The sequence below is a fragment of the Tachypleus tridentatus genome, chromosome 3 (assembly GCF_004210375.1).
Source record: "Tachypleus tridentatus isolate NWPU-2018 chromosome 3, ASM421037v1, whole genome shotgun sequence".
NCBI classification, from domain to species: domain Eukaryota; kingdom Metazoa; phylum Arthropoda; class Merostomata; order Xiphosura; family Limulidae; genus Tachypleus; species Tachypleus tridentatus.
Genome location: NC_134827.1, coordinates 94,180,339 through 94,202,527, shown reverse-complemented (window position 1 = coordinate 94,202,527; position 22,189 = coordinate 94,180,339). Strand labels below are relative to the sequence as shown.

Below are 22,189 nucleotides of genomic sequence, written 5' to 3'. Positions count from 1 at the left end.
CGTGCCTAACAACACCTGGAAAACAACCCTTAAGTATTGAGTTTCTAGAAAATAGAAATAAAATGTTCACTTTGATAATTGTGTCTAAACAACACCTAGAGAATAGTCATTAAGTATTGAGGTACTGGAAGATAGAAATAATGTTCACGTGGATTTTAATATCTACACATCTAGAATACCGTCATTAAGCATTGAATTACTGGAAGATAGAAATGATATGTTCACGTAGATCTTCGTATTTATACAACACCTGGAAAATAGTCATTAGATTTTGAGTTACCGGAAGATAGAGATGATATGCGCACTTTAATCTTCATGTCTACACTACACCTGGAAAACCGTCCGTAAGAAATGAGTTACCGGAATATAAAATGATATGTTCACGTGGATCGTCGTGTCTACGCAACACCTGGAAGACTGTCGTTAAGTGTTGAGTTTCTGAAAGATATAAATTATATTTTTACGACAATGTTCGTGTCAACACAACACATTGAAAACAGTCATTAAATATTGAGTTACCGGAAGATATAAATCATTTCTCAACGTTCGTTTTCGTTTCAAAACAATATTTGAAAAATAGATACTAAATATTAAGTTATCCGGAAGATAAGAATAATACAATCACGTTTATCTATGTGTTTACACAAGATCTAGAAAACCGTCATTAAATATTGAGTTACCGGATAATAGAAATAAAATGTTCACTTTGAGCTTCGTGTCTACACAACACCTGGAGAATAATCATTAAATATTGAGTAACCGGAAGATAGAAATGATTTATTCCCTTTGATCTTCGTGTCTACACAACACCTGGAGAATAATCATTAAGTATTGAGTTACCGAAAGATAGAAATGAAATGTTCACTTTCATCATCGTGTCTAAAGAACACCTAGAGAATAGTCATTAAGTATTGAGTTACTGGAAGATAGAAATGAAATGTTGACTTTCATTTTCGTATCTGCACAACTTTTGGAGAATAGTCATTAAATATTGAATTTCCAGGAGATGAAAATTATATCTTAACTTTCATCTTCGTGTGTACACAACACCTGGAGACCAGTCATTAAGTATTGAGTTACTGGAATATAGAAAAGAAATGATCACTTTGATATTTGTTTCTACGAAACATCTAAAAAACAGTTATTAAGTGTTGAGTTACCGGAAGATAGAAATGGTATGTTCACGTGGATCTCCATATCTACACATCTAGAAAACCGCCATTAAGTATTGAGTTACTGGAAGATAGAAATAAAATGTTCACGTGGATCTTCATATCTACACAATATTTAGAAAACAGTCATTAAGTATTGAGTTACTAGAAGAAAGAAATAATATGTTCACGTAGATCTTCGTATTTACACAACACTTTGAAAACTGTCATTAAGTATTGAGATACCAGGAGATGGGAATGACTTCACCACGTTCATCTTCGTATCAAAACAAAATTCGAGAAATTGTCATTAAGTATTAAGAAATCCGAAAGATAAAAATAATATGTTCAAGTTTATCTTTGTATATGCACAACATCTAGAAAATCCTCATTAAATACTGAGTTACCGAAAGATAGAAATGGTACGTTCACTTTAATCTTCGTTTCTACACAACATCTAGGAAACCGTCATTAAATATTGAGTTACCGGATGATAGATTTAACAGGTTCTCTTTCATCTTCGTGTCTACGCAACATTTTCAAAAACGTCATTAAATATTCAGTTACCGGAAGATAGAAATGATATCTTCACGTTGATCTTCGTGTCTACACAACACCAGGAAAATCACCATTACGTATTGAGTTACTGGATGATAGATATAACAGGTTCTTTTCATTTTCTTGTCTACACAACATTTTCAAAACCATTATTAAGTATTGAGTTACTGGAAGATATAAATGATATGTTAACGTAGATCTTCGTATTTACACAACACCTGGACAATAGTCACTAAATATTGTGTTATCAGAAGATAGAAATGATATGTTCACTTTGATCATCGTGTCTACACAACATCTCGAAAACCGTCATTAAATATTAAGTTACCGGATGGTAGAAATACAATGTTTACTTTCATTTTGGTGTCTACAAAGCACCTAGAGAACCGCCATTAAGTATTGTGTTTCCGGAAGATAGAAATGATACGTTCCCTTTGATCTTCGTGTCTACATAACACATGGAGAATAGTTATCAAATATTGAATTTCCAGGAGATAGAAATGGTATGGTCACGTAGATATCCGTATTTACACAACACCTGGAGAATAGTCAAAAAATATCGAGTTACCGGAAGATAGAATTGAAATGTTCACATGAATCTTCATGTCTACACAACATCTAGAAATTCGTTTTTAAGTATTGAGTTACTAGGAGAAAGAAATAATATGTTCACGTGGATCTTCATATCTACACAATATTTAGAAAACAGTCGTTAAGTATTGAGTTACCGGAAAATAGAAATGATATGTTCACGTTGATCTTCGTGCCTAACAACACCTGTAAAACCACCCTTAAGTATTGAGTTACTACAAGATAGAATTGAAAGGTTCACTTTGATATTTGTGTCTAAACAACACCAAGAGAATAGTCATTAAGTATTGAGTTACTGGAAGATAGAAATAATGTTCACGTGGATTTTCATATCTACACAACATCTAGAATACCGTCATTAAGCATTGTGTTACTGGAAGATAGAAATGATATGCTCACTTTGATCTTGGTGTCTACACAACACCTGGAAAATCGTCATTACGTATTGAGTTACCGGATATAGAAATAATATGTTAACTTTGATCTCCGTGTCTACAAAAACCTTGAAAACCGCCATTTAGTATTGAGTTACCGAAAGATAGAAATGATATTTTGACTGTGATCTTCGTGTCTACACAACATCTAGGAAACCGTCATTAAATATTGAGTTACTGGATGATAGATATAACAGGTTATTTTCATCTTCGTGTCGAAACAACATTTTCAAAACCGTTATTAAGTATTGAGTTACTGGAAGATATAAATGATATGTTAACGTAGATCTTCGTATTTACACAACACCTGGAGAATAGTCACAAAATATTGTGTTACCAGAAGATAGAAATGATATGTTCACGTGGATCTTCGTGTCTACGCAACACCTGGAAAACAGTCATTAAGTATTGAGTTACCGGAAGATAGAAATGAAATGTTCACTTTGATCTTCGTGTCTATACAACACCTAGAGAATAATCATTAAGTATTGAGTTACCGGAAGATAGAAATGAAATGTTGACGTGAATCTTTGCAATTACACATCACCTAAAGAATAGTCTTTAAATATTGAGTTACGAGAAGATATAAATAAAATATTCACTTTGATCTTCGTGTCTACACAACACCTGGAGAATAGTCATTAAATATTGAGTTACCGAAAGATAGAAACGAAATGTTCAGTTTGATCTTCGTGTCTAAAGAACACCTAGAGAATAGTCATTAAGTATTGAGTTACTGGATGATAGAAATGAAATGTTCGCTTTGATCTTCGTGTCTGCACAACTCCTGGAGAATAGTCATTAAATATTGAATTTCCAGGATATAAAAATTATATGTTCACTTTAATCTTCGTTTCTACACAACATCTAGAAAACAGTCATTAAGTATTGAGTTACCAGAAAATAGAAATGATATGTTCCTTTTGATCTTTGTGTCTACCTAACACATGGAGAATAGTCATTAAGTATTGAGATACCGGAAGAGAGAAATAAAATGTTCACGTGGATCTTCATATCTACACATCTAGAAAACCGTCATTAAGTATTGAGTTACTGGAAGATAGAAATGATATGTTCACGTAGATATTCGTATTTACACAACACCTGGAGAATAGTCAATAAATATTGAGTTACCGGAAGATAGAATTGAAATGTTGACTTTGTTCTTAGTGTCTACACAACACCTGAAAAATAGTCATGAAATATTGAGTTACCGGAAGATAGAAATACAATGTTCATATGAATCTTGATGTCTACACAACATCTAGAAATTCGTTTTTAAGTATTGAGTTACTGGAAGAAAGAAATAATATTTTCACGTGGATCTTCATATCTACACAATATTTAGAAAACAGTCATTAAGTATTGAGTTACCGAAAGATAGAAATTAGATGTTCACTTTGATCTTCGTGTCTATACAACACCTGGAAAACCGTCATTAAGTATTGAGTTACCGGAAGATAGAAATGATAAGTTCACGTTGATCTTCGTGTCTATACAACACCTGGGAAAAAGTCATTAAGTATTGAGTTACCGGAAGATAGAAATGAAATGTTCACTTTGATCTTCGTGTCTACACAACACCTAGAGAATAATCATTAAGTATTGAGTTACCGGAAGATAGAAATGATAAGTTCACGTTGATCTTCGTGTCTATACAACACCTGGAAAACCGTCATTAAGTATTGAGTTACCGGAAGATAGAAATGAAATGTTCACTTTGATCTTCGTGTCTACACAACACCTAGAGAATAATCATTAAGTATTGAGTTACCGGAAGATAGAAATGATAAGTTCACGTTGATCTTCGTGTCTATACAACACCTGGAAAACCGTCATTAAGTATTGAGTTACCGGAAGATAGAAATGAGATGTTCACTTTGATCTTCGTGTCTATACAACACCTGGAAAACCGTCATTAAGTATTGAGTTACCGAAAGATAGAAATTAGATGTTCACTTTGATCTTCTTGTCTGCACAACACCTGGAAAAAAGTCATTAAGTATTGAGTTACCGGAAGATAGAAATGAGATGTTCACTTTGATCTTCGTGTCTATACAACACCTGGAAAACCGTCTTTTTTTCGCTGAGAGAATTAATTTCGGTTCAGGTCTTTCTTTTCTCTTTTCTAAAGGTAGACATGGGTTCGATTGTCCTGACTAGCAAAAGTACCTGTGACATGAAACATATTACACAAATATAACCTTTTTTTAAGTATTACTTGATAAAAGTGTGAAGGCACGGTCTTGGTACATATCGTACAACAGATAATTAACTTATGTAGAAAAATTTTAAACGAGTGAAGAGAGACAAGTTTATAACGACTGTGGTGATAAAGGTTTGTGTTAAGGTAATCTGACATTTGAAAGAAATATACAGTAACTTTCGTGAAGGAATCTCAGTCGAAGAGAGTTTAAATGCAAATGTCGTCACTTCTCTAAATCCAAACTGTCTTCTATGTCTTTCACAAGTACCTGAGCGTCTGAAGGAGGACAGTAGGGGATTTAAATAGCCTTTCGTTGTCATGAATGGCAGGAAGCATTACCTTACTTACCAATATAGCTCAAAGGGGTTAAAATCGACAGGGTTACAGCAGCAAAAGCTATAACAACGACATTTTAGTCTCTTATGCTAGTGGTTTCTTGATAGCAATCCAAACAAACCAAATGGTTGTATAAATGGTATCGGTATTCTACTATGCTCATTTTCCGTTCTGAAGGAAGCCCATAGCTTCTATCCTTTTTACTCATGGCTCCAGAAACTTAATTTTCCAGATCCCAAGCACACGTCATTAATGGAGAATAAGCGCATAAATCTGCCAAAACAGAGTCCGTTACTCGCCTAATTTTCTCACAAGCGGAAAGCCATTGACTTTCCTAAGAACCTAAGCCTTTAGCTCAATGGTCATGCATGACTTCCACTAGGCAAGTATCTCGAGCTAAGTTCCCGTGAAAATACATCGGATACCATTGCTGCCAAATGATCTAAGAAAGCCAGGTTATCAAAATGCTAACGTTTCAGATACAGGCGTGTAAATCACTTCGTGGATCACTGTGAAATCTAGGGAGTGATTAAAAGATGCGCACTAGCCAGAGATGATTACGCTTGCGGTTGAATGCTTGACTTGTCACTCTTATAACGACCTTAAGCCCTTTGGTAGTTGCAGCTTTGAAACCTTACAAAGTATATTGCTGAAATAAGACAAGAAAAAAATTATATTATTAGGCAATATTCTTAGGCGGTTTAATATGACTCAGTTGAGTCTATTAGGTAATAATATAAATAAATCCGTATAATAAATTCATTTAATAAACAGTATATAAAGTCCAAGTAAAGTGAGAATATATACATTCAGTTGTTCATCTTTCGATTCTTGTTGACTTAAGGACGTGAGGATTCAGAAACTATTATGAATATTAATTTTATTTCAAAACAGAAGTTTTTTTTTTTTAATTTCGTGCAAGGCTACACGAGGGCTAATTTTGTCATGTAAGACTAGAGGGAAAGCAGTCATTACAACCCACTACCAACTCGTGGGCCACTCTTTTACCAACGAATAGTGGGATTGACCGTTACACAATAACGCATCCATGCCTGAAAGGGCTAGCATGTTTTAGTGTGACGGGAATTCGAACCCGTGACCCTCAAATTACGAGTCGAGAGCCCTGACAACCTGATCATACCGGACATACCTTTTTTAGTACTTTTCCATTAAACCCCTGCAAATGGTTTGATTTTATTTCTTTTGAATTTTGCACAAAACTACATCAAGGCTATCTGCGCTAACCATCCCTAATGTAGAAGTGTAACACTAGGAAGAAGGCAGCTAGTCATCACCATCTATCGCCAACTCTTGAGGTAGTCTTTTACCAACGAATAGTGGATTGACCGTAACATTATGAGTCACCCACGGCTGAAAGGGTGAGCATGTTTGGTGTGACGGAGATTCGAACCCGCGACTCTCAGATTACGAGTCGAGTACCTTAACCATTTGACCATGCTGGGCCGGACAAAGAAAGATAATATAAGTAAAATCAAGTCAACCAGAAAACTTAGGAAAATTGTCTCTTTGAAGTATTCGTAAAGTGACCTAAAGGCCGTTAATATTCGCAGCCTGTAGAACTCTTAACCACTTCGCCATGGCGGGCCCTGCAAATGGTAAGTTGTTACTATGTGAATACAATACGTATTAATACATTTCTAGAAACGTATTATGGAAATTTATTAAACGAATAAATTGCACATTTATATATTTTAAAAAATTATCATACAAACATACACTCACATTTATATAAAATACTTGAAACGTATTAACATTGCGGGAGTATAACGAAAAAGTACCTCTTTTATAACTGCATAAATGTAGGTTTCAGAGCAAGACGTGTGTAATTTATTATCTACTAGTATAAAACACTCACGCTACGCTGCGAAATTCTAAAGTCCCATCATGATTCACAGAGGTCTCAGTGTACCAGAAAAGCGTCTCCCTCATGTCAGTTTCTTCTATATCTAACCTAATGCGTCGATTCTTTAACTGATTTGTTTGCTGTCATTTCTCGAACTTAACTCAACTCTCTTTGAAAGCAACGAGTTTTAATTTAACTTCGCAGGTTCGTGTTTTCCTTGTGTTTTTCTTTGAATTCTTTTCATTCTCCAAATTCTCCAATACTCTCTGATCCATATTTTTATTCCATTGTTTGCTGTAGGTTACCAAACTTAGTTCAACTTATTTTTTTAATTGTCAGATTTCTATTTTTTTCTCATGTTTGTGTTGAGAAACCTCCAATTATTGTTCATGAGAATCAGGAAAGAAAGATGATATTCTATAGGCCTGCATTAAAGAGATTATGGGGCTTAAGAGCTATTAGGCAAACAAATTAGTCAAAATTATTTTTTGAGTCAAATATAAAAATATAATACCCAGGTGCACACCCTCTGGAACTCTTTAAGAAAATATTCTATAGGCCTGCAGTAAAGAGAATTATGGGGCTTAGGGGCTATTGGGCAAAAAATTAGTCAAAATTATTTTTTGAGTCAAATATAAAAATATAATACCCAGGTGCACACCCTCTGGAACTCTTTAAGAAGATATTCTATAGGCCTGCAGTAAAGAGAATTATGGGGCTTAGGGGCTATTGGGCAAAAAATTAGTCACACTTTTTTTAAGTCAAATATAAAAATATAATACCCAGGTGCACACCCTCTGGAACTCTTTAGTAGTATGATTACAAATTTTCAGGTATCTAGATTCTTTCCTCTTGGATCCCTCGCTGGGAAAGCGCTAATTCTCAGGACTTACAAGTCTAAAACCAGAGGTTCGATTCCCTCCAGCGGACACAGCAAATAGCCCGATTTGGCTTTGCTATAAGAAAACACACACACAATCTTTCCTCTTGGAGCTATGGTGGTTACATGCACACATACAGGTTCTTTCATTATTATAGATTAAAATGGCTCTACTGTCTAACTGTTAGATTTTATTACGTAATATTTAAATTCCAAAGCAACGCATATAAGATTCATTATTTATTAAAAAGGCTTTCCTGTTAGGTTTCAGTGCATAGCCTAAAGCAAGGCGTGTTTAAATTACTATCTGTTAAGATGTTTTCTTAACAGTATAGATATTACCGGATAACGATTAGCCTTAACTGGTCATTGAAGTGCTCATTCTACAAAATGTAGATTTCACAGCCTTTTAGACGAAACGTAATTGTATAACAGGTATAATTTACTACAGAACGCTGCATCATTTACATTGTATATCACAGTCATTTCACTTTTACTGTCTAGTATCTCCGTTCTTATACCTGTAACCTCCTAAAATATTTGTGCAGTTTACTAAGTAACGTTTGTTTCTATTGTATTATATTTAAGTTTTACCGAGTAACATGTAGATTTTCTGTGTAACGGGTAGGTTTCACCACGTCACAGGTAGTTTTAATGTGTAGCACGCAGATTTACTTAGTAACATGTGGAGTTTATTGTCCATTAGCGTTGTACTGCTTCTGCGCCATTTAATGAAAACGTGTGATTTCTGACGTGTACTGTGTAGATAACGTTTAAGTGATTGAGTTTATCGAATGAAGACGTTTGTTTTATTTGTGTGCTTGTTTTGAATTTCGTGCAAAGCTACACGAGGGCTATCTGCGCTAGCCGTCCCTAATTTAGCAGTGTAAGACTAGAGGGAAGGCAGCTAGTCATCACCACCTACCGCAAACTCTTGGGCTACGATTTTACCAACGAATAAGGGGATTGATCACCACATTACAACATCTTTACGGCTGAAAGAACGAGCATGTTTGGTGTGACGGGGATTCGAATCCGCGACCCTCGGATTACGAGTCCAGTGCCTTAACCACCTAGCAATGTCGGGCCAGAATGAAGACGTAAACTGTGTTAATTTTAATATCTATGGTACAGGTTTTACAGCAAAGTTATGTAGTTGTTTCTCTTTATGTCTTGTGGACTTTCTCGAATAATTTATCGCTGTTGATATAAAAAACCAGTAAGTATTATATACGACAAATATACTTCGTTTCAACAAATGTGTGTGTATGTGTTACTGTTAAACGTGTTACTAAATTCCGTAGTGTAACGTGTAAATAATTCACGACATAACTTGTAGAATTCACGTAAAGCGTGTAGAATCTATAACATAATGCCTAGGTTTCCCCTATAGCATTTATATTTCGCAGACTGTAGGTTCCTCCTTATATCATTCACATTTCACCCTTTAACACGTAAATACCTCCGTATAGTAAATATATTTCACGGTATGACGTTATGTTTCTCACATAACATTAGAGTGTGTGTGTGTTTCCTTACAGTAAGTCCACATCGGGCTATCGACTCATTCCTCTGAAGGGAATCGAACCCCTGAGTTTAACGTTGTAAACCGTAGATTTACCGCTGTACAAGCGGTGGACTAACATGAAAGTCTTTACGGTCAAATGTCATGGTATAATGTCCGAGTACAGCTTATAGGTTTTACATTACAATGTGTATTTTGTAATACACAATTATTAAATTGTGTACGATTAAACTTCTAAGCTTAATGTACAACCAGAACGAATATAATCTGTAGCTATCACTACCTGTTGTGTACATTTTACTTTCTGTATTCTTGAATAACATACCAATATAATCTGTAGATACCACTATCTGATGTGCACATTTTATTGTATGTATTCTTGAATAACATACCAATATAATCTGTAGATACCACTATCTGATGTGCACATTTTATTGTATGTATTCTTGAATAATATACCAATATAATCTGTAGCTATTACTATCTGTTGTGCACATTTTATTGTATGTATTCTTGAATAACATACCAATATAATCTGTAGCTATCACTATCTGATGTGTACATTTTATTGTATGTATTCTTGAATAACATACCAATATAATCTGTAGATATCACTATCTGTTGTGCACATTTTATTGTATGTATTCTTGAATAACATACCAATATAATCTGTAGATACCACTATCTGTTGTGCACATTTTATTGTATGTATTCTTGAATAATATACCAATATAATCTGTAGCTATCACTATCTGATGTGCACATTTTATTGTATGTATTCTTGAATAATATACCAATATAATCTGTAGATATCACTATCTGATGTGCACATTTTATTGTATGTATTCTTGAATAACATACCAATATAATCTGTAGATATCACTATCTGTTGTGCACATTTTATTGTATGTATTCTTGAATAATATACCAATATAATCTGTAGCTATCACTATGTGATGTGTACATTTTACTTTCTGTATTCTTGAATGACATACCAGTATAATCTAGACAAACCTCCTCACGAACAGTAATTAAAAAAACATACTGTTAGATAGCATTTGAACAAAATGAACACCAGAACTGATACGTGGTTAACATTTTGCGATCTATTTGCTGAAAGCAGATAAAGAATCAGTTGTTTTGATTTTATGACACGAGTTACATATATGCAACATTTAAATGGTGCTAGGTAGAATCCGATGAAACTGAGTTGTTTAAAAAGAGTCACTTCAGTAATGGTCTGTGTGTGTGATACTCACTCCTGATGAGCCATCTGACGACGTTATGGTAGAGGATTACTGCTTAGTCATTACAAAATTAGTTGACACCAAGTGGCGAGTTAAGGTACTAGTTTTACTTCAGGTTTTTCTTTAATGGTCTTCTCGTAATTCTAGGGTCGCAGGTTCGAATCTCCGTCACATCAAACATGGTCACCCTTTCAGCCATTGGAACGTTATAATTTGACAGTCAATCCAACTATTCGTTAGTAAAAGAGTAGCCCAAGAATGACGTATCAGGTCATACGTGGTAGTTAGATATAAATATATAAAACACTATCGACGTAACAGTTTCCTAATTATAACGCCGAATCTAATTCACTTGATGGTAAGAATAGCGTGATACGTTAGGTTCAGGGTCTGTGTTTTAAACGTGGTACTGTAACAGTTTCCCAGTTAGAGCACAGAATCTAATTTAATTAATGGTAAGAATAGCATGATACGTTGGTTCAGTGTATGCTTTATCAGTTATATTTCATAGTACACGCTTAAGATACGTATAGATCGTATATAAGTAGACTGGAAATACCTGCAAGAATAGAATTGTAAAAAATACATTTAACAGTGTAAGACTAGAGGGAAGGAAGCTAGTCATCACCACCCACCGCCAACTCTTGGGCTACTCTTTTACCAACGAATAGTGGAATTGGCCGTGGCATTATAACGCCCCCAGCGTTGAAAGGGCAAGTTTGTTTGGGGTGATGGTGATTCGAATCCGCGACCCTCGGATTACGAGTCGGGTGCCTTAACCACCTGTCCATGCTGAGCCGTAATGGATAATACCAATGACAAAACACAAGCTTTGAGCAAAAGCAAATAAATGACCGAGACTGACAATGCACACTCTTGATGTACAAAAACGTGGTTTACAGAAGCGTGTAGTCTGACCTCATCTGTAGCTGGTAATTTCTATATCTCTGAAACGGAAGGTGCTTCACGCTTTGTTTAATTTAAGGGCTTGAAAGGACCACAGTATTTTGCACGCAAAAGCCAAAACTGTGTTGTTGTTTTCTTTATCTGGCTTGGTTTATTTTGAATTTCGTGCAAAGCTACACGAAGGCTATCTGCGCTAGCCGTTCCTATTTTAGTAGTGTAAGACTAGAAGGAAGGCAGCTAGTTATCACCAACCACCGCTAACTCTTGGGCTACTCTTTCATCAACTAATAATATGATTGACCGTCACGTTATCACGTCCCCACGCTTGAAAGGACGAGCATGTTTTGGTGTGACGGGGATTTGAATCTGCGACCCTCAGATTACGATTCGAGTGCCTTGACCACCTGGCCATGCTGGACCATCAGTTGAATATATACGGTGTCTCAGAAGTCAGGTACTTCACAGTAAGATTTCTTTTGCAACATAAATACGATGGTTCTTTATCAATGTGAGTGTCATGCTAACGTAGTGTTCTCACACATTCGTACGTTAATACAGAGTCGAGAAAGATTAAAAACCTGGGAGTATAATTTTTATATCGTCCCCTACAGTGATATAAAGTAACTAGAGGGCTTTAGATTTATTAAAATTTATAAACTTAAAGGGAACAGATTGTACAAAAACAACAACTGCTCCCCAGGGTCTTGTGAATCAAAGTTATCGCTATATTCTTTACGATAACACAAAATGGACTCCAGAAGTCTTCTGAGACACTGTGATTTGTTAGCAAGGTGTGAGGAAAAGGATTTTCTGTACGTTCACTTAAATGCAGTATATATCTATACACACACACGCACATCTTTAGGGCTGTTTCTCAACGACAGCTGGTAAAATATCTTAATTAGTACATTTGTTTTCCAGCTTCGTAAAAAAAAAACGAGATGCAAATAAGGGTTACTTGCGCTTATAAACGATACTTTATAAATTGCACACTGATTGCATTTAATTGCACGTTAAAGGACCATAATGGCCTGGGGATATTTAGCTGAGGTGTAGGTGTATTAGATTTAGAGCAACCGGACTTTCTTCGGTCCATTTCATCTGAAATAACACCGATTTTTCACCCGCGTATAGTAATCAACATGACTCCACTAAGTAATATTCTATTTAAATAGGCCTATCACCCCTTTCGTTATTTCAATATCGTGCTTCATTTATTCACTTCATTTCACTCTGTTAAGCCAGCGGCAAACCTTTTCTCATTTGTCTCATGAACGTTTAGATCTATAAAGTAACTATTCTATCTTTTAACCGTAAGTTTCCTTATTTAAGATTCCTGTTTCCACGTGTTTTCAGGCCAAACTGGCATGTATCCATTTGAGGATCTGCTTTTGATGGTTTCCTGATACGGACCGAGAGGGTTAACATTTCGCCAACTTATCTTTCGTTTAGGAGATCAAATGGGGCTTTGACAAGATAAATAGTGCGATAAATGACGTCATTAGGTATGTAATGTCTTTTAGAATCGCAGGTTTTAATAGTAGTGAAAGAGTAATTGTGCGAAAAGTGTAAGTGACCCTTTGAAAAGAGACGGGCCATTTGACTAACTGTAACAAATTACTCTAATCATGGCAACAGACGGTTAAAAATCCCTTTGGGCTCTATCTGAAAATGTACATAGGAACATTTTATTCAGCAGTGACACATTTGGAGCACTTGATAATTCACATTCTGGAGTAAGTGTTGTATAACAGTACCTTAAGTTACAGGACACTTGCAGTTGTTAATAACCTTCTGTGTATTTAAAATATGTTACGCAAAACAAACCATTTACGAAACTCCAAACATTTTGCAACAACAGCCTCCATGGGAGCCACTCATTTAATGGCAATTGGATCAATAAATAGACCAAAAACAATTTCAATGTGCGTAATTTATCAATGCGAGGAAGCTACAACTGCTTAGCCACTGCAGTTTCTCTGTTATGTATGTTAATTGGACTTCGAACGAAGGTAGTAAGACTTTTAAGATGCCCAATTTGTTTCGCAGGCAATAATTGCATGAAGCTGATAGCTTGAATTGCACCTTATAGGTTATCGAGACGTAACACTAAAGAGAGAGTGAAGTACTTTTGATCTTGAGTGAATAAAAGAGAGCATTCATCACTTTTTTTATTTCAAAGCACCGAATATCAAGAACAAACAACTAGTGTTCCAAGTCGGTTTGGAAATTTTATCGAAAAAGTAGAAACAAAGGACTTTTGAACAAAATTAATTCCCCGTAACCCTTACGTGATTTCACGTAGTACCAAAAATGGTAGTATGGAACAATTATGAGTTGCAATTACAATGACCCGTTCAACTAAGTATTTCAACCCTACTGGTGACTCAACATTCAACGTTAGTATAATAAACCCTTACATATACAAGATTAATATCTTAAACATATACATATACACAATGAGTATATAAGATGAATGTCAGTAACACTTATCTATATAAGCGTCAGAAACACTTATATCCGATGAGTGTCAGAAACACCTGCCTTTATAAGATAACCGTCACAAACATCTATATAAGATGAGTGTCAGAAACACCTGCCTTTATAAGATAACCGTCACAAACACTTATATCCGATGAGTGTCAGAAACACCTGCCTTTATAAGATAACCGTCACAAACACTTATATCCGATGAGTGTCAGAAACACCTGCCTTTATAAGATAACCGTCACAAACACTTATATCCGATGAGTGTCAGAAACACCTGCCTTTATAAGATAACCATCACAAACACTTATATCCGATGAGTGTCAGAAACACCTACCTTTATAAGATAACCGTCACAAACACTTATCTATATAAGATGAGTGTCAGAAACACCTACCTTTATAAGATAACCGTCACAAACACTTATCTATATAAGATGAGTGTCAGGAACACCTACCTTTATAAGATAACCGTCACAAACACTTATCTATATAAGATGAGTGTCAGGAACACCTACCTTTATAAGATAACCATCACAAACACTTATCTATATAAGATGAGTGTCAGGAACACCTACCTTTATAAGATAACCGTCACAAACACTTATCTATATAAGATGAGTATCAGAAACACCTACCTTTATAAGATAACCGTCACAAACACTTATCTATATAAGATGAGTGTCAGGAACACCTACCTTTATAAGATAACCGTCACAAACACTTATTTATATAAGATGAGTGTCAGGAACACCTACCTTTATAAGATAACCGTCACAAACACTTATCTATATAAGATGAGTGTCAGGAACACCTGCCTTTATAAGATAACCATCACAAACATCTATATAAGATGAGTGTCAGGAACACCTACCTTTATAAGATAACCATCACAAACATCTATATAAGATGAGTGTCAGGAACACCTACCTTTATAAGATAACCGTCACAAACATCTATATAAGATGAGTGTCAGAAACACCTACCTTTATAAGATAACCATCACAAACATCTATATAAGATGAGTGTCAGAAACACCTACCTTTATAAGATAACCATCACAAACATCTATATAAGATGAGTGTCAGAAACACCTACCTTTATAAGATAACCATCACAAACATCTATATAAGATGAGTGTCAGAAACACCTACCTTTATAAGATAACCGTCACAAACACTTAACTATATAAGATGAGTGTCAGGAACACCTATATCCGATGAGTGTCAGTAACACCTACTTTTATAAGATAAGCGTCAGGAACACTTAACTAAATAAGATACGTGTCAGAAACACCTATGTCCGATGAGTGTCAGGAATACCTACTTATTCCTAGTGATTGTCATGACTTCTCTAACTATAAATAATAACGTTATATTTGTGTTCAGTAAAGTTGAACAGGTTACAATAAACTTGTTTTTTATACGAACATTTGTCATGTTCTATTACTCTGTTTCCAATGTACTTCTAAGCGTTTTTACCAATAAATCTGTATCATTAGGTTTGTTTATTGTGCCTCTTTGGGTCTTTTAATAGTCAAAGTACATCATTATGACAATTACTAACGCGTTAACAACTAATAATGACAATTTGTAACATGTTAACAATTATTAATGACAATAGCATATTAACAGCTCCTAATAATGTCAATTAGTAACATGTTAACAACTCCTAATAAAGACAGTCAGTAACACGTCACTAGCAACTTATATTAACGATAATTAATAACAGATTAGAGTTTAAACAACAGCTATTATAGTTTTACTGAGTCTGTGATTCCTGGCTTTATAGATTAAAATATAAAATACATAGCATTTTTTTCAATACAAGTTTATAAGTTTGTAGCCGTATTTCTGTCAACTAAACAATAAAAATAGATTTTAAGGTATTTTAGTGACAAGTGTTCAGCAAAATTTCTCATAAACTACCGAAAGGTAAACTTTCAAGGAAGTTGTATTCACAGAAGTAATTTTCAACTTCACAACAATTTAGAAAAACAAACCAAATGCATTTTGTTTTTTGATATATAGCCTGGCTTATTTTCTATTATATGTTATAATTATATGAAAGATACAGTAATAGTCGTAAAAGTATCGTTTCGATACAAAAACTTAAACCTTGTCATAGTTATGTGTTGAATTATGTATTGCTATCTTTGACAAAGAAAGATTGGTTTGAATTCGTACAAAGCTACACGAGGGCTATCTGCGCTAGCCGTCCCTAATCTGGCAATATAAGTCATCATTACCCACCGCCAACTCTTGGGCTACTCTTTTACCAAACGAATAGTGGGATTGACTGTACACAATAACGCTCCTACGCCTGAAAGGGCTAACATGTTTTATTGTGACGGGAATTCGAACCCGTGACACTCAAATTACGAGTCGAGCGCCCTGACAACCCTACCACATCGGACATATCGTTTTGGTACTTTTCCGTTAAACCCCTGCAAATAGTTTAATTTTATTTCTTTTGAATTCTGCACAAAGCTACATGAAGGCTGTCTGCGCTAGCCATCCTTAATTTAGAAGTGTAACACTAGGGAGAAGGCAGCTAGTCATCACCGTCCATCGCCAACTCTTGGGGTAGTCTTTCAACAACGGATAGTGGGATTGACCGTGACATTATGAGGCACCCACGGCTGAAAGGGCGAGCATGTTTGGTGTGACGGAGATTCGAACCCGCAACCCTCAGATTACGAGTCGAGTGCATTAACCATTTGACCATGCTGGGCCGGACAAAGAAAAAGAATATAAGTAATATCAAGTCAACCAGAAAACTTAGGAAAATTGTCTCTTTGAAGTATTCGTGAAGTGACCTAAATGACGTTAATATTCGCAGCCTCTAGAACTCCTAGGAAACATTATTTCTAACGTGCACTTAAATCAATTTCTTTTTTATTCAAACGATTACATTTGTAAGCTAATCTTAAACCAGCTATAAACCATTTTATTCTAGAAATTATACACAGACTAGAACAACTCTACTCAGTATAAGCACTTACACTTTCTTGTAGATTATAACGCACAATAAGCAATGATCGCGTTTCGTTAATATTTCTCTTCAGCTGTGTACAAGGTTATCGAATACGCTTAACACCTGTGTATATAGAAAAAACCATACATTTCCTGCTTAGTGTAGTATCAAAGCGTTATGTTAACATAAAAAGTGACAAAGAATGAAGCTAAGAAGTTAGAGGTTCTATATACATAGGTGATATTGGCACTTCCAACATGAACGCTACCTTTTTCCCATATAGCGTTTAAACGACCATGTCAGAAAACTTACAGAGTTCAGGCTTAGCCATCACTGATATACATCTACTGACTAAATGGAGGCCTGGCATGGCCAAGCGCGTAAGGCGTACGACTCGTAATCCGAGGGTCGCGGGTTCGAATTCCGGTTGCACCAAACATGCTCGCCCTTTCAGCCGTGGGAGCATCATTATTATGTGACGATCAATCCTACTATTCGTTGAGAAAAGAGTAGCCCAAGAGTTGGCAGTGGGTGGTGATGACTAGCTGCCTTCCCTCTAGTCTTACACTGCTAAATTAGGGACGGCTAGCACAGATAGCCCTCGAGTAGCTTTGTGCGAAATTCCAAAACAAACAAACAGACTAAATGGAGGACCACAAATCAGTATCGCCCGGTATCTGTCCTTATACCCTTAACTGAACAGTGGAATTAACTGTTAGGGTTAAAGTGAAAATACAGCTCGTGCCTTAAACCCTCTCGTCCTCAGCCCTACACGTAAGCTTTAAGCCACTACAGGTAAAGTTTGACACATTTTATTTGTTTTACAGTATGAACTGCTTCAGTTTTCTAGAACCTATCAGATAATGACCTGTTTTCAAAGAAATAGTGAATAAACTCTTTCTTATATTTTTATTGTAAGTTACATGAACCTCAAGAACCACTTTTTTGTTTAAACCATTCAATTTCTGTTTCCATGAAGGGTTTGTTGTTGTTTTTTCAATTTCGCACAAAGCTACACGAGGGTTATCTGTGCTAGCCGTCCCTAATTTAGCAGTGTAAGACTAGAGGGATGGCAGCTAGTCATCACCACCCACTGCCAACTCTTGGGCTACTCTTTTCTCAACGAATAGTAGGATTGATCGTCACATAATAATGCTCCCACGGCTGAAAGGGCGAGCATGTTTGGTGCGACCGGAATTCGAACCCGCGAACCTCGTATTACGAATCGAACGCCTTAACACACTTGGCCATGCCGGGCCTTCCACGAAGCGTAAATAGAACTTTGAAATTATACTGGAGTAAAGAATGGCTACCCTCAATAAAAATCAAATATATTAAAAACGTAAGGGAATTTGTTCTCCGCTTTCTTCATGAATGTTTTAAGCTTAAGGTACATTGTATTGGAATAATGACTCACCAATGAACTGAATTACAGGAATGTGTCTTTCGAAAAGCTATGACATCACACAAAATCTCTGATGGTATTAATGAAACAAATATCAAGCAGGAGATAGAAAAAAAAACACGAAACGGTCCAGTAAAATATCAGCAACACGAAACGGTCCAGTACAATATCAGCTTGCACAACTGGCAGTATCTAACAGGTTATTAATGTTTTAACGGCGTATAGCAGAACAATATTTTCGAAAAGTTTACTTTGAAAACAACGACCCAAAAATCGAAGCTAAGTGTGATTTCAATACTGATTTGTTTTTTTCTAGTACAGCAGAATATCTTATCTGTCACAACGTTCTAATCATCACTCAATCCTGCGAAGTTTACAGGAACATAAATAAATTTCTAATCGTTAAATAAACGGATATAAATGACCCGGCATGGCCAGGTGGTTAAGGCCCTCGATTCCTACTCTGAGGGTCGCGAGTTCGAATCCCCGTCGCATTTCAATCGTGGGGGGCGTTGTAATGTGACGGTCAATCCCACTATTCGTTGGTAAAAGAGTAACCCAAGAGTTGACGGTGGGAGGCTGTCTTCCTCTAGTCTTACACTGCTAAATTAAGGACGGCTAGCAAAGATAGCCCTTGAGTAACTTTGCGCGAAATTAAAAACAAACAGATATCACCAGAAAATTTGTCATAAAAACTGCGTTCGAATAAAATGAAATCGATCACAAAGTTTATGACATACATAAAACAACTTCTTACCCTCTCGTAATTAAACATTGTGCATTTACATAAATATTTCTGGTACAGTAATCGAAATCGTGAGGGCTATTTCATAGATTTTCAATGTTCTATTTCTCGTTTTTGTGGTCACCTGAAGCACCATATATGTAAATATGACTTCAGTTACGGTAACTTCAACTGACATTCTGGAATCAGAATACCACGAAGGGGTATCATTAAATATTACTGACATCCTGAAATTTCAGAGCACATTTTGATCAACGGTGTAAGAAGTGGGAAACAAGTATATAAAATAAAGTTTTCTTTTGTCTTGTAAGTAATGTGTAAAAGTAACTTAACATCCTATAACGTATACTTCACATGAATTGCACAAGAAGGATTTGTCTTTCTGTAATGTATACTTCACATGAACTGTACAAAAATGATTAGTATGTTTGTAATGTATACTTCACATTAACATTACAAGAAGGACTTGTCTTCCTGTAATGTATACTTCACATGAACTGTAAAAAAACGATTTGTCTTTCTGTAATGTATACCTTCATATTAACATTACAAGGATTTGTCTTCCTGTAATGTACGCTTCACACGAACTGTACAAGAATAATTTGTGTTTGTGTAATGTATACTACATATTTTAGTCATTAAAGCCTTTTACAAGTACAGACATAATAATGCACTTTCTGTATTAAATTTTCGGACATTACTTATGGGATGACCTGATATAAGACATTGCAGTTTCCAAATTACTAAATATATTATATCGCACAGATAATATGTTTGCTGACAAGAACAATGAAAAATAAACAACCTCAACTAACCAACTTTACTAGTTTTCATTATTGTTACACAATTTTCACGAGGCATATAATTTTTTTTTTTCCTTCGTTGCAATCGAAAGAATAAGCATATTACGAAAATGACGATTAATGTGTAAGGACGTTCTATTGCTTACATAACGAGCTTTTTCCCGCCTATTATTTAACAAAGACGTTTCGTACCACAGGATACTTAACTGTTGTGTAGACAACGTTTTCAGATTGTTGGGAGAAAATGTAATGTTTCAGGTCACGTGAAAGAGCACCCAAAAGACCAAAATCTTTTGAACCAATGGTTCTCAAATTGTATGGCACCCCTATTTTAGGAGAGGAGAGGCGTGAGAAACATCAGGAAAACATTTCTTCTTTCGTTGTTTTTTTTTTCCTTTAAAGCTAAATTAGCGTTGCAATCATTGGCTGTACACACGTGTGTGTTTAAGTGTGCGTGTTATATCAAGGTTTAAATAAGTTGAGAAGGGATAAATTGTATTACAGAGAAGAAAAGAGACACGTTTTAAGTTTGAGAAACACTTTTTTATCTTAAACAACAATTATATTTTAAAATATTGAAGGACAGCACTGTCTAACACAATTATTTATTGTTAGACGTTTCACATTGTACGTCCCCGTCGCGCCAAACATGCTCGCCCTTTCAGCCGTGGGGGCGTCATAAAGTGACGGCCAATCTCATAATTCGTTGGTAAAAGAGTAGCCGAAGAGTTGGCGGTGGGTGGTGATGACTAGCTGCCTTCCCTCTAGTCTTACACTGCTAAATTAGGGACGGCTGGCACAGATAGCCCTCAAGTAGCTTTGTGCGAAATTCAAAACAACCAACCAACCACATTATACGTTTAGAACCAGTTTGGTGTTATGATCATAGAATTACTTTGATATTAGTGTCTGTATGTGTGTGTGTGTGTGTTTTCTTATAGCAAAGCCGCATTGGGCTATCTGCTAAGCCCACCGAGGGAAATCGAACCCCTGATTTTAGCGTTGCAAATCCGTAGACTTACCGCTGCACTAGCGGGGGGATTAATGTCTTTAATAACTTTCATATTGTGCTTCTATAACTAGTTTCATCTGATATTTATAAAATCGGTTCCGTATTATATTACTAAAACTAGCTTCACATACATACGCCAGGTAGTTAAGGCACTCGAATCCGAGGGTCGCGGTTTCGAATCTCCTTCACACCAAACGTGCTCGCCCAATCAGTCGTTGGGGCGTCATAATGTGTCGATCAATCCCACTATTGGTTGATAAAAGAGTAGCCCAAGAATTGGCGGCGGATGGTGATGAGTAGCTACCTTCCCTCTAGTCTTTTACTGCTAAATTAGGGGCAGCTAGCACAGATAGCTCTCGTGTAGCTTTGCGCTAAATTCAAAAACACACACACACACACATATATATACATATCTTTCTAGAACCAGCTTCATACATGTGTGTGTGTTTCCACCATCATTTTTACTGTACTGTTCTACTAAATACAAAAATATATCTAAGTTTTCTTTACACCGACACCTATATTTCAAAATCCAGCCACGAAATAGATTGATTGTCCTTACAATAAATATTTTGTCACGAATAATTTTTCATTAACAATGCAAAGCGCTGACGTATTTGTCCAATTCAATATATCGAGTAATTCTAGCTTGGTACCAACACTTGTGGTTGGTAGGAAAGATATTGTTATAATACGGGCATGTTTAGTAAATAACATTTCTTGGCTTCATAACGCAGAAAAGTAAGTGCTACACCTAGTGAGTTCCCTTCCCTTGTTTGTCAGCGCGAATGGTTAAAGGCTTTGTTAATAACCTTGGCTTCTTTTGTTTTTAATTCAGACAGTATTTCAAAGTTTCTAATCCTTATGAGCGTAATTTCCTGCGTCGAACCAGCAGCCATGTAATTAAAAACGTGCCCATTAATTTATTCATTTTTCTTTACCCCAATCGTACATCTAATTAATGAAGACCAAACAGGTGCAAACGACATCTGTTGCCGGCTTACAAAGTCTATCTCCTCCGGAGGCTGGTGAATGATAAATTCTATAAGCACTAAATATGGCTT

General features: G+C 35.8%; 1 long non-coding RNA gene across 2 annotated transcripts in view; it reads right to left on the bottom strand.

The window, feature by feature from the left end:
• Window positions 1–207: 207 nt before the first annotated feature.
• Window positions 208–22,189, bottom strand: part of LOC143246138 (uncharacterized) — a 42,202-nt gene continuing 20,220 nt past the window's right edge. The window contains exon 3 of one of the 2 annotated variants that reach the window (XR_013025815.1): window positions 208–438. This is a non-coding gene — a long non-coding RNA (uncharacterized LOC143246138). Of the gene's footprint in view, window positions 439–4,549; window positions 4,907–22,189 lie in introns of those variants that run through there. The other variant, XR_013025814.1, reaches the window with a different exon arrangement.